Here is a 12,615-nt window from a genome sequence, read left to right on the forward strand (position 1 = left end):
AAGGCGGGACCTTCATGAATAATAAATCAATCAATCAATAGGGGAATTGAAACCATGCTGTTGACAGCGCTCTGCATCACTAACCAGCTGTGCAGCCAACTGAGCTTAAATTTTAATTTTAACCAATGGAATCTTGACAACCTTGTGAACATCCTCACTTTCCAACATTGTCCTCTCTAATTATTAGTGCCATCCAGCCATCCATCTCTTTTTGCCTTCCCTATCTTTTTAAAACATTATGGGCCAGATTTTTCTGGAGGCCTTTTAAAATGGCATTTCTGGGGTTTCTGCCTCCATTCCTGGTGCTAGCATTTTTTTGCCAATAGGTATAAAGGTGTGCGTAATAATTCTGCACCCTACTTTCCTGTCCTGGCCAGTTCCATTACAGGGGTAGGCATCTCATGACACCCTGCAATGACTCAATTTGGCAACCGTATCAACAGGAATACATGGCTGTTTCTCCAGATGACCTGAATATAAATGCTGTGATGATACTGTGCCTTTAAGAAATGTATGTGTGTTATGTTTCTGGAGAAAGAGGTGTTTAAATTCAACTCTGGTTTACAACGCCAATCTGTCTGCTCCAGGCAACCCGTATGCTGAGAATGTAGAATACTTGATCCTGGATATTGGGGTGTTTGTTTTATTCTGAGCTAATATAGTTTTGTTTATTTTTTGGGTTGTGCCCTGGGGTTTCAGAGTAGGGTTTTATTAGGTTGATTGGCCAAGGCAGAGTCATATGAATGGGCAGGCCTAAGCTTATAAAGACAAGTAGGCAGTTTTCTGCTTGGGTCTGTGAGGAACAGGAGATGTTCTCTCTCTCTCTCGGAAGACTGCAGTTAGCAACCTGCTAGAAAATAGGTGTCTCTCTCCCGAGGTGTTCTGGAGGCTTGAGGCCCATAAACCAGCATACAAGCCTGTTGTTTGCTAACTGATTTTGAAGAGGAGTTTACATCTATGAGGAATATTGTTTAAATTGGAAGTAACGGAGATAGCACTATCAACATCCTGAGGTCATCACTGAATGGAAACTTAACTGGACTGGCTGCATAAGTACTGTGGCTACAAGAGAAGGTCAAAGACTAGGAATTCTGCTGTGATTAATTCCCAAAGCCTGCCCATCAAGTACACGGCACAGGTCAGGTGTGTGAAATATTTTCCACCTGTCTGCACAAGTGTAGCTCCAACAACATTCCAGAAGCTTCACACTATCCCGAACAAAACAGCCATACTGATCAGCCCTACATCCACCACCTTAAACATTCACTCCTGCACCACCATGTAGTGGCAGCAGTGGAACTTCTGGAGTGTTATTGGAGCTACACTTATCCAGACAAGTGGAGAATATTTCACACACCTGACCTGTGCTGTGTAGTTGATGGGCAGGCTTTGGGAGTTAATCACAGCAGAATTCCTAGTCTTTGACCTTCTCTTGTAGCCACAGTACTTATGCAGCCAGTCCAGTTAAGTTTCTATTCAGTGATGACCTCAGGATGTTGATAATTCAGGACTCAGCAATAGTAATAACGTGAAGTAGCAACTTGCCAGAGGTCCTTCGACAGCACCTTCCAAACCCCTGACCTCATTACCTGAAGAAGCAAGGGCAGCAGACACATGAGAACACTATCACCTGCAAGATCCCCTCCCACACATCTTAATTAGGAAATATCATTTTTTCATATCAGTGTCAAAATCCAAAGGTTCCACAGCGCTATGGATGTACCTTTACCAAATGGACTGAAGGTAGCTCACCTCCCCCTTCTCAGGGACAATTGAGATGTGCAACAACTGCTGGCTTTGTCAACAATCCCCACGTGCAACAAATAAATAGAATGATGTTCATTTTTAAATCGATGTCATAGGACTTTACAATGTCCTGTTACTTAGAGGAGCAAATCTACATTGCAAGCTGGTTGTGCAAATACTTTCAACATATTTTACCCAACAGGGAAAATTTTGACAGAATTAATTGAATTATTTGCTGTGTTTTGTAACAATTGTTTGACAGAGCTGTAAGCCACAAACTCAGTGAACAAAGCTGGAATGAGGTTCCTTCAGACTCTGAATGTTTGTGCTTTTGAATATTGATGACATTCTTCCAAACAGCTATATTGTGGTGAGTGTAATTGGATGGAAAGGTTATGATATAGGTGAGACTAAGTAGTGGAGAGAATTGTTTCGATGACCAATAAAGAATGTGACTTGTTTTGTATCTATAAACATAGAAATGTGTATCTAAGAAACAAGGTATTTTAAAGTGGATACTGGTGAATAAGATCATGTATACCGAGATTCATGCCAATTATTTTGACATTAGGAATCCTGATATTAAAATAAATACTTTGTTTTGTAAAAAGATGGCTAGATGTGAGAGTGGTGTGCCACAGGGATAAAAGCTGGGACCTCAACATTTTAACAATTTCGATGAATAACTTTAATAAAAGGGACCAAAGATATGGTTGCTAAATTTGCTGAGGATACAAAGATGGGTAGGAAAGTAAGTTGTGAACAGGACATAACCAATCTATATCCCTTTGAAGCCTCTTTAGTGAGTGGCCAAAGATCTATCAAATGAAATATAATATTGGAAAATCTGAAATTGTCCACTTTGGCAGGACAAATAAAAAAGCATTATCTGAATGGTGAGAGATTGCTCTGCCATGCTGAGAGAGCCAGAATCCTAGTGTATGAATAGCAAAAGGTTAGTGTGCAGGTACAGCAAATAACAACGAGAGCTAACAGAATGTTGTTATCTATTGCCGTGGAATTAACTACAGAGTTTAGAGAGCTCGTGCTTCAATTATACAGGGCACTGGTGAGACCACATCTGGAGTACTGTGTAAGGTATAAGTTTCCTTATTTAAAAGAAGGATGTAAATGCAATGAAAGCAGCTTAGAGAAGTTTCACTAGACTAATACCTGGAATGGGAGGGTTGTCTTATGAGAAAAGGTTGGAGAGGCTAGGTTTGCAGCCAAAGTTTAGAAGAGTAAGAGGCAACTTGAATGAGGCACAAGATCAGGTGGATGTGGAAAGCATGCTTCCTCTTGTGGGAGAATCTAGAACTGGGGTCAATGTCAAAAGCTGAGACAGATGAGGAGAATTTTTCCACTGAGGGCTTGAGTCTTTGGAATTGTCTTCCCCATATGGTGGTGGAAACAGAGTCTTTGAATATTTTTAAAGACAGAGCCAGATGGATTCTTAATAAGCAAGGTGTGAAAGGTTATTAGGGATAGGTGGGAATGTGGAGTTGCAGCTACAATCAGATAAATCACGGTCTTATTGAATGGCAGAGCAAGCTTGAAGGGCTGAGTGGCCTACTCCTGCTCCTAATTTGTACATTCACATGTAAAATGAACCAAATTCAGTAAGACTTGTAATCATATTCCATAATTCCTTCATAATTAAAATTTTATACATTATTACACCAGCAATGGGTCAAAAAAAGACAGTAGGACTAGGGGGCACAGCCTCAAGATAAAGGGGAGGCGGTTTAGAACGGAGTTGAGGAGGAACTTCTTCACTCAAAGGGTGGTGAATCTCTGGAATTCTCTGCCCGTTGAAGTGGTGGAGGCTGCCTCGCTAAATATTTTTAAGAAGCGGGTTGATGGGTTCTTGATAAGAGAGGGGATTAAGGGTTATGGGGAGAGGGCGGGAAAGTGGAACTGAGCCACAACAGATCAGCCATGATCTTATTGAATGGCGGGGCAGGCTCGAAGGGCTAGATGGCCTACTCCTGCTCCTATTTCTTATGTTCTTATGTTCTTAAACCTTTTAGGAGGTACAGGAGGTTTCATGTCATCTTTTCAAGTTGCTTAGTGCATTATCCCAGAAGCAATATATATTTGGCTTTTTGGCAATAATGCACTGCAACATCTGTTGTATTGAAACAAATTACAGCACTCTCCTCTGTGCCCTAGCTTATATTGTGTAATTCAGCAGTCCATTTACCCCTTAAGGATAAGGAGGGTAGGGAAGTGTGGAGCCCAAATCCACTAGTTGGAAAACCCATATTCTTTACATGAAATTCAGAACAGGGGAAGAGATTTCCTCTGCTTTTACCTTGATGATATGCTGTTTGCCAGTCAACATTTACATTTTCAGCAGTACCGTACACTACGAAGGATACAAATTCTGTATCAACTTCAATGCAACTCAATAAAAAAAACTCAGTCCTTCAATAGGCGCCAGTAGGATTATTGGAAGACTAAGCAAAAATAAAGCGATGGTACTGCTCTCAAACACCCAAACTAAAAACATGGATATATTAGAAAAAGTAGACATAGCAAAAGCAGGATGGTGTGGTTTAATTCTATGCTTGGTCTATGATCCCATGTTTTTGTACTAGCTAGCTAAACCAGACAATTTAAAAAGTGTTCCATTTCAACATATTTCACCAAATTATAGATAAAAGGAGAACTCTTATTTGGGTCATATTGGTCTGTGTTGAGTCCTTGACATATATGACGCAAGACAAAAAAAACTTTTGTTTGATAGTGTTTTGACTTGCAATAATTTTGTCTTTTAGGAAGCCAAACGTTCCAGCAATCTTTGGACAAACTATACAAACACAGGAATGAGAGAAACCAAGAGGTCAGAACAGAGCCTCAGCACAGAACATTGCTTGAGCACAGCACCAATTTCTTTGGTAACCAAAAGAGATAGCAAAAGGTGCAACTAGATATTCTACAAGTCATGCATTGTGGTAACTTAATTGAAGGAATTAAGTGATGTCGAATCTATTTTATTCTAGTGTCAGGTTATAGCTCAAATTTATTGCAGACACAGTAAATAACCATACATTGCTAAAAACTTCCAATTAGCAACTAACATGTTGTTCTTGTTATTACAAATGAGTGCCTTTTTTGATCAGCCATGATCTTATTGAATGGCGGGGCAGGCTCGAAGGGCTAGTTGGCCTACTCCTGCTCCTATTTCTTATGTTCTTATGTTAAAGAAATAGGCCAAAAGTACTTTGGAAAATAAAATGGGTACAATTTTTTTGAACAAGAGTTAGATCTAATCAGTTTTACTTCATTTGATAAGTTTAGAAATCACTGGCCTAGGCAGAAATGAGAACAAAACTGCAATAACATTACCTATCCTAGTTCATGAAATATATTCAAAATTTGACATCATGTAGACAAGCACATCAGTTTGGTTGTAAGAACAGGCATTGGTATAATGCATTGCCATTTTATTGTAAGCTGTCTGTTGAAATGTGTAAATACAGAAAACACACATCTCAGAGTTCAATATTATGCATAAGGTAATATTACCACATCCAAGCATCAGAACTTTGGATTTCAGCATTTATTTTGTATTCTTGATCACTTCTGTACCCCAAAGAAAGTCGACCATCCTTCATTTAGCTCTACATAAAAAATAATAAATTGCAGGTGTAAGTCATATTTGTGTATTATTTAACACTATACACCGATGTAATGACATTCACTCATGATTCTTGACTGACACAGGAATGATGGTGAAGGGAGAGGGAAAACCAAGATTGAAAACAGCAGCATGCTGCTTGGTGTTCAGCTAAAAACATCTAATTACATGATGACCTGGTAAACTTCCTCTGCTTTTCGTAGTTGCCCCATTGGTTTGGAGACTTCTTGCAATATTGCCAGGAACTACATAGAAGGAACCCAATCTCCAGGAACAGATCCCATTAACAAGCCAGAATGATTGAGCAATCATAACTAGCACTTAGTAATACCTTCTAGGTTAGCTTTCAGATCACCAAGTATCACAAAATAGACTTGGTTACAGTCACCCATTGCTAAGCATATTATCTTGGGAGCAGAGATCCTGCTGACCTTTAACCCTCAGTAAGAAGAAAGAGGGAGCCACTTGTATACAACCTAAAACAATGATCCATTGCTGAGCACTGACCTGTAAGGTGACTAAAGTTCTGGCTGACCTCTTCAATAATCTGAAATAAAATAATAAATATTTTATTCAGAGATCAGAAGTACTTCTCACTCAATTTCAATTTTTCATCCAAATTTTTGAACATTGATGCCTGCAACTTGGAGTAAATGAAAAATCTTATCAATTTGGGTGATCCACAAGCAAAACAACAAGAGGCGGCCTGGATCATAGAGTAAGCTCTGGAGAGGCAAGTTATGAGGGAGGTGTTGATTTAAACCATGCTGTTGATTTCCTGCTGAAAATATCAATTATAATTTTCCACAGGGAGGAGAATGAAATGGTGCTTAGAGTGTTATCAGTGGGCCACCATCACAAGTCTCATAATAAACTCTTCAGCTTAGAATTAATAGAGTCCAGAGAACAGATTGCCCGACTCGGTTTTTGCTCAACTGAGAAAAATATGAGCAGTAGAGGGTATTGGAAAGGCACTTCAATCTCATAAAACCTTCCCAAGAATTTTAATTCAGAAAGTTACCTTCTTTTCAAATTTAAATGGCTTACAGATGATGAATCCAGCTTTTCCTGTAACGATACCCAAGGTTTTGTGCATATATAAGAACAACTAGATTTATTTGATTTGCACGAGTTATGATTAAGATTAGCTTTAAGTTCAAGAAAACCAATTTTTCTTTTCCCATCCAAGTTGTATAGATATTGCAAGGTGGCAATAGGTTTTATGACCACAATTGTTTTTTTTTAAGTGCAATACCTTTCATCGAAAGAATCCAAAAGTAATTGCAGAGCTGCTTGTGGCTGCAATATAAATTCATCATAAAATAAATGGGTGGTTTCCCTTCTTATCTTCATTTCAATCCAACCTATTTCCAGCATCACACCGATTTGTCATGCTAGCCACTGGGCCTATATTAATTCCAATCAGCATTCCATAAAGTAAATAAAAATGGTTATTGGGATATATATAAAAGTCCACAGGTAGACTTTTTAATGGAATAAAGAAATAATGGTAATATTAGTTTATTTAGTTATAACTAATTGCATAAATAAGATAAAAAGGCCTTTTCCATTGTATTGGTTCATTTAAATCAGTTAATCTCTGATTTATTATCAGAGATTTGGGGCATTTAAGTTACACACATTAGTTTGCCATACAGATTATACAAGGTAACTGATTCAAAATTTCCTTTTAAAAGCCAAACAAAATTTTTCAAAATATGAATTCCAAAGTTAAGAATATGAGAAATACTTCTCAATGCAGATCGGTTTTCTTACACAGAATTTCTAATACTGTACCTTGTTGAAGGAGACAACCATTTGAAGGACAGCTTGAAGTGATAAATTCATTTGCTGCAAATTTGTCAACTCATGCTATTAATAAAGAAAACAAGACACTCTTGTTAATAATTGTCCACAGTACGTAACTAGTAACAATTTGTTTCATGATCAGCATTAGTACTAATACCCACACAATGGACATTCTCAATTCTGCAAGCAGAAATCAGAAACATGACAGAAGTACTTCAGTCAATTTCAATTTTTCATCTACACATTTGTGCTGCTTTTTTATTCCAGTCAAATGAGAGAATAGGCACACTGAGCAGGGTTTGTGTTGTTTCACCAGCAAACACTAATCCCCAAATATCCGATCAGAAGAGTACTGTACTGAACTGGTAACAAATGTTTGATGGGAAACTTAATTCAATAAATCCATATGGTCTACACCAGACTTCAGGCTCACAAATGTCAGTAAGTTTTCCTAAGAATTTTTCAAGTTGTTCATGCATCATTTAAAAATCACAACAAAAGCCAACTTGCTTTGGGATGGACATTAGGTACTGGCTTGTCGATGTCAACTGCATCTAAGAATTTTTTTTTAAAAAGCAGAACAATTTTTGAAATGGAAGTGCTAACATAGTTAGATTGGTCCCCTCTAGTTATAGAAACCAATAAATACACCCTTTGCATTGAAAGGTGTACAAGGAATATTGGCTGAAAAGACAGCATATTCTGAAAATCAGGATATATTTAAGTGCTGAAACTGCAAAAGCAGGAAAATACTATTAAATGCAACAGAGACATCCTATATCATGTTTCAGTGCTGCAGAACTCCAGGGATCAGAGTAAAAAGGCACTGGATAGCTGAGCTAGTCTTTAGGGATTACTCAGAAAGACAGAATTTTCAACTTTCTATTTACAGCATTCACAGGTCACATTTAATGTATTATTACACAGTAGCAAAATAACACACTTAAACCAATGAACTTTTTTCAATTCATTATGTAATATGCTTGTGAGACATTTTTTTAATTTACTGTCCCAATGCTCCAACTGTTAGAGAAAGAACTTTGAACACCAGTACAGTTACAAAGCAAATCTGCTTTCAGGAAGTTTATAATGGACGAATCAAAAACTGGACTGGTAGGAGTTTTTCATGGCCCAAGTTAGCATAATACAAAAGCAACACAATTATATAAAATTACAGTACAAAAACAAGTCACTCTAACTGATCTATGCAAATGATAATATTCCAAAAAACCTTCAACTTGTCTAGATTATTTGAATAGAAACCATATGTAAGGGTACAGTGAAAAGGCAAGAGAATGGTACTAAGTCATTTGGAGAGCCAGTGTAGACACCAAAGTCTCCTTTAGCATTGTAACAATTCTGTGAATTCTCATTTTAACCGGCTCTCTTTCCCCTCCAACAACAATCCTATCTGGTGTATCCATCAAGTCTCTCTTTGCATGGATCAATACTATCTGCTTCAGTTGTTCTCAATGGCACCAAATTCTATATTTTCACCTCTGTTTAAAGACATTCCTCTCAAATTCAATACTTGATCTCTCACAGGTCACTGTTCTTTTATCAATTTCTCCATATCTCTCCAATAAAACTCCTTAATAAATTTAAACACCACTATTAGGGGAAAAAACAATTCACTTATAACTACACTTTTAAAAACTCTCTGGCCCCCGTTCGCCACAGCATGTCTGTAGCTGCACCCACACCTCTACCTTTGATGCCTTTGTCTTCAATTAAACCATACGCTCTCTCACCATGGTCATTCCCTCAAGCATGATCCTCATCTCCACTCTCAAGCACAAAATATGGTGAATAACTAGTTTAACAGTCAGATCTGATCAGACCACATGAAGCATTATAGCATCCAGCTCCTGTCTGCTCAAATTGCACACTTTTCCAGGATCATCCTTCTTAAAGTCTTCTTAAATCCCATTCCCTGATTCACTCCATTCTTGTTGCAAACAGTAAATGCTTAGAAGAGCTAATGGACTTGAATAGGTCTTGAAGACTAAGATCATCGATCAGGCTCTTCTGTGTCTCTTCCTTCCTGTAGCCCACCTGGCAAAACTTCCTCTAAAGCTAACCCAGAACTTGCACATTTCTCTAGTTTCTTTCCTAACTCACATTATACCCTCTCAGAACTAACGTCGCCCAGGAAATCCTGTTCTCTTAATTGTATTCCCACCAGACTGCTGACCACTCAGCTTCTCCTGGTGCACATGTTAGCTTACATTGTAAACATTTCTCTCTCCTCTAGGTGTTATTCCTCTCTTCTTTAAATCTAACGCAATCAGCCCTTGCACCCAAGTCCCATTCACCTATCACCTCTTTGCTCACAGACCTACACTGGCTCCTGGTCAAGACAGATCTTGATTTTAAAATTTTGATCCTCCTTTTCAAACTCTCTGCAGCCTTATCCCTTTCTATCTTGTATCTCCTCCAACCCATGAACCTCCGAGATATGTGTGCTCATCAAATTCTAGCTTTTTGTGCATCCCCAATTTTAATTTCTTTCCCACTGGCAGCCACATCTTCAGTTGCATTATACCCTAATCTCTGGAATTCCCTACCAAAATCTCTCACTTTCCTCCTTTAAGATAATCCTTAAAAAACCCTACCTCTTTGACCAAGCTTTTGGTCAACTGATCTAATATCTTTTTTCTTATGAGGCTTGATGTGATATATTTTAAAATGCTTATTTGAAGTAAAAAGGTGCTAAATCAATACAAGTTGTTGTAGTTGGTTTCCAATCATGTCATCTCTTTTGCTCTAAAGAGGCCAGTCCTCTCAAACTGTACTGTCTCTTATGTGTCCAATATCCTCTTTCTACAGAAGCCAGATCTGCACACTTATTCCCAAGTGTAAACTAACCAATACTCTATCTAAACTTTACTTGCCTGATCTTGTATTCTCGTGTTAAAATGAAAGTCTGTACTTGATTTACACTTTATGACCTACTGATACTTTTAGCAATTTCTCTATTTCCAGATGTCTTGGTTCCTCTACCGTTTAGTTTCTCACATTCACTATTAGTTTACAGAAACCCAATAACAATATATACAATGAAAATTATTTTGAATTCAATCTCACAAATGAGCCATTGATTGAAACCAAAGAAAAATGATTGGTTGAAGTAAATGGGCAATAGTAGCAGAAGCTGCAGAAACAAAGATAATGTCATCGATCTTCCCGTCAGCATTGACACTATCCGTGAAGGTTTCAGTGTCCCAAACCTTTTGATTTTTCAGCCAGGACTTTCCATCCCAGCTGAAACATCAATGGGTCAGTGCAGACATCCACAGGCCATCAAGCGCAAGACATGGGCAAAGAAAGGACATACCCCATTTACTCCACATCAGCTGCTGTATTCAGATAAGTTTTTAAAGGTCTGAGTTTTCAGTGGGTTAGCGAATAGATATGTGAGTGGGTGGTCAAGTTGGAGTTGCAGAGGGGGAGAATGTGGTCAATGTGGGTGCTTGGGTCAGACCAAGAGAGTAATTGGGTGGGGATTGTAGTCATGTTCGTTCAGGAAGTCGGTCAGGTTAGGGGAGCTAGCCGGGTCAGAAGGATGGGTGGAAAAATGATTGTGGTGCTCAGTTCAGTTACACTGGCTATCTCACTAAGGACTGTGAGGAGGCAAGTTGGTGAGTTGGGTAGGCAGGTGGCAGATGAAGTTCAATGCAGAGAACCGTGAAGTTCATTTTCGGCAGGAAGAACATGGAGAGACAAACAAAATAATATGTACAATTCGAAAGGGAGCAGAACTCAGAATCCCTACAATGCAGAAGCAGACTATTTTGCCCTTCAAGTCTGCACCAACTCTCCACAGCATCTTACACAGGCTCTTTCCCTGCACTAACCCAGTACCTCAAATATTTACCCCAATAATCCCCCAACCAAAACATCTTGGGACACCAAGGGACAATTTAGCATGGTGAATCCACCTAAGCTGCACATCTTTGAACTGTGGGAAGAAACCCGTGCAGAGAATGTACAAACCCATGACACACAGTCTCCTAAGGCTGGAATTGTACCCGAGTCCCTTGCACTGTGAGGCAGCAGTGTTAACCACCGTGCCACCATGCTGCCCCAAGAGTAGAAGGAGACGGAGGGGTAAAAGAATCTAGGTGTTTATGTGCATAAGTAATTGAAAAAAACTGATTGTGAGCATAGTTTATACAGCATACAGTATCCTAGACTTTATAAATAGGGGACTGAGTACAATAGCAAGGAGTTGAGTATTTATTGAAGCTTCTAATAGTTAGCGTTCCAAGATCATTCACTAAGACCATCACATAAACTACAGGAAGGCAGCACACAAACCACAGCCTCCAGCTCCTTACCAAAAACCTATCAAGTACCGCCGCGCACTCCCGCCGCGCGTTCCCGTCTCGGCTGGGGCAGAGAGAAGAGGGGGGAGGTGTGAGCCCGGGGGAGCGGGCTGGGGCTGCTTCTTCCTACTTACCTGCAGAAGGTCGCACTCCCTGTCTCGCTCCGCTGTCAGTCTGACATTGGAAAGATTGACAGGGTCTCCAGCCGCTCCCCTCCTGCCGCTAAGGCGGGTTTTCGCCTCAGTTTTTCTCGAAGGCATGTTTATTCCTCTCTAAATCTGCTGTCCGCGTTTCTGCAAACTTCCTACTTGGTGCCCCGAGTTTAGTTGCTCCACTAGTAAACTGGATCCGCTTCGTGTGCATACATTTTTGTCGTATAGTGGCTCACATTCGCCTCACACACGCAAGGTCACCGGTTCGAAACCGGGAAGAAATATCTCCTACTTGGCGCCCTTTACAGGAAGGCGGGAGACCCGCCCAACTGCTCTCTGCTGACGCCTAACTCAGTAAAAAGTCTGACAACACCAGGTTTTAGTCCAACCGATTTATTTGATAATAGACTCACTAGCTTTCGAAAGATTGTGACTCTATTATCAAATAAATCGGTTGGACTAAAACCTGGTGTTGTCAGACTTTTTACTGTGTTTACGCCAGTCCAACGCCAGCATACCCACATCATGACGCCTAACTCGCCAGCCAGTTGAATGAGCTACTTACCGCTGCACCAATAAACTGCATTTATATAGCGCCTAATACAGTAATTAACTTACCCCAAGACCTTCGCGTGAGAATTTAAATAAACTATGATATTGAGCCACGAGAAGATATTCGGTCCGATAGCTAAAAGCTTGGTCAAGAAAAATCTTTAAAGCCTTTAGAGGAGAGTTCCAGAATAGTTAGAAACTGTCTATGAAATTTAGAAATCCAATTAAAACATGTCCTGAAGTTGTTACTGGAATTTAAATATAAATATTTTAAATAACTTGCAGCATGGTATAGGAATAATCTATCATTTTCCTACATTACAGTAACTGCAATTAAAAATGGACTTAGTTGGATGTAAAGTGATGACTCATGAAGAATACTACA

General features: G+C 39.3%; 1 long non-coding RNA gene across 1 annotated transcript; it reads right to left on the bottom strand.

The window, feature by feature from the left end:
- Positions 1–4,956: 4,956 nt before the first annotated feature.
- LOC145350579 (uncharacterized) lies at positions 4,957–12,019 on the bottom strand. The gene is made up of 4 exons (XR_013888226.1): positions 11,661–12,019; positions 7,187–7,261; positions 5,897–5,936; positions 4,957–5,372 (listed from the first exon to the last, which is right to left on the bottom strand). It is a non-coding gene; the product is annotated as an uncharacterized LOC145350579 (long non-coding RNA).
- Positions 12,020–12,615: the final 596 nt, after the last annotated feature.

This window comes from Carcharhinus amblyrhynchos, chromosome 12 (genome assembly GCF_965287045.1).
Source record: "Carcharhinus amblyrhynchos chromosome 12, sCarAmb.v2.hapA, whole genome shotgun sequence".
In the NCBI taxonomy this organism is placed as follows: Eukaryota; Metazoa; Chordata; class Chondrichthyes; order Carcharhiniformes; family Carcharhinidae; genus Carcharhinus; species Carcharhinus amblyrhynchos.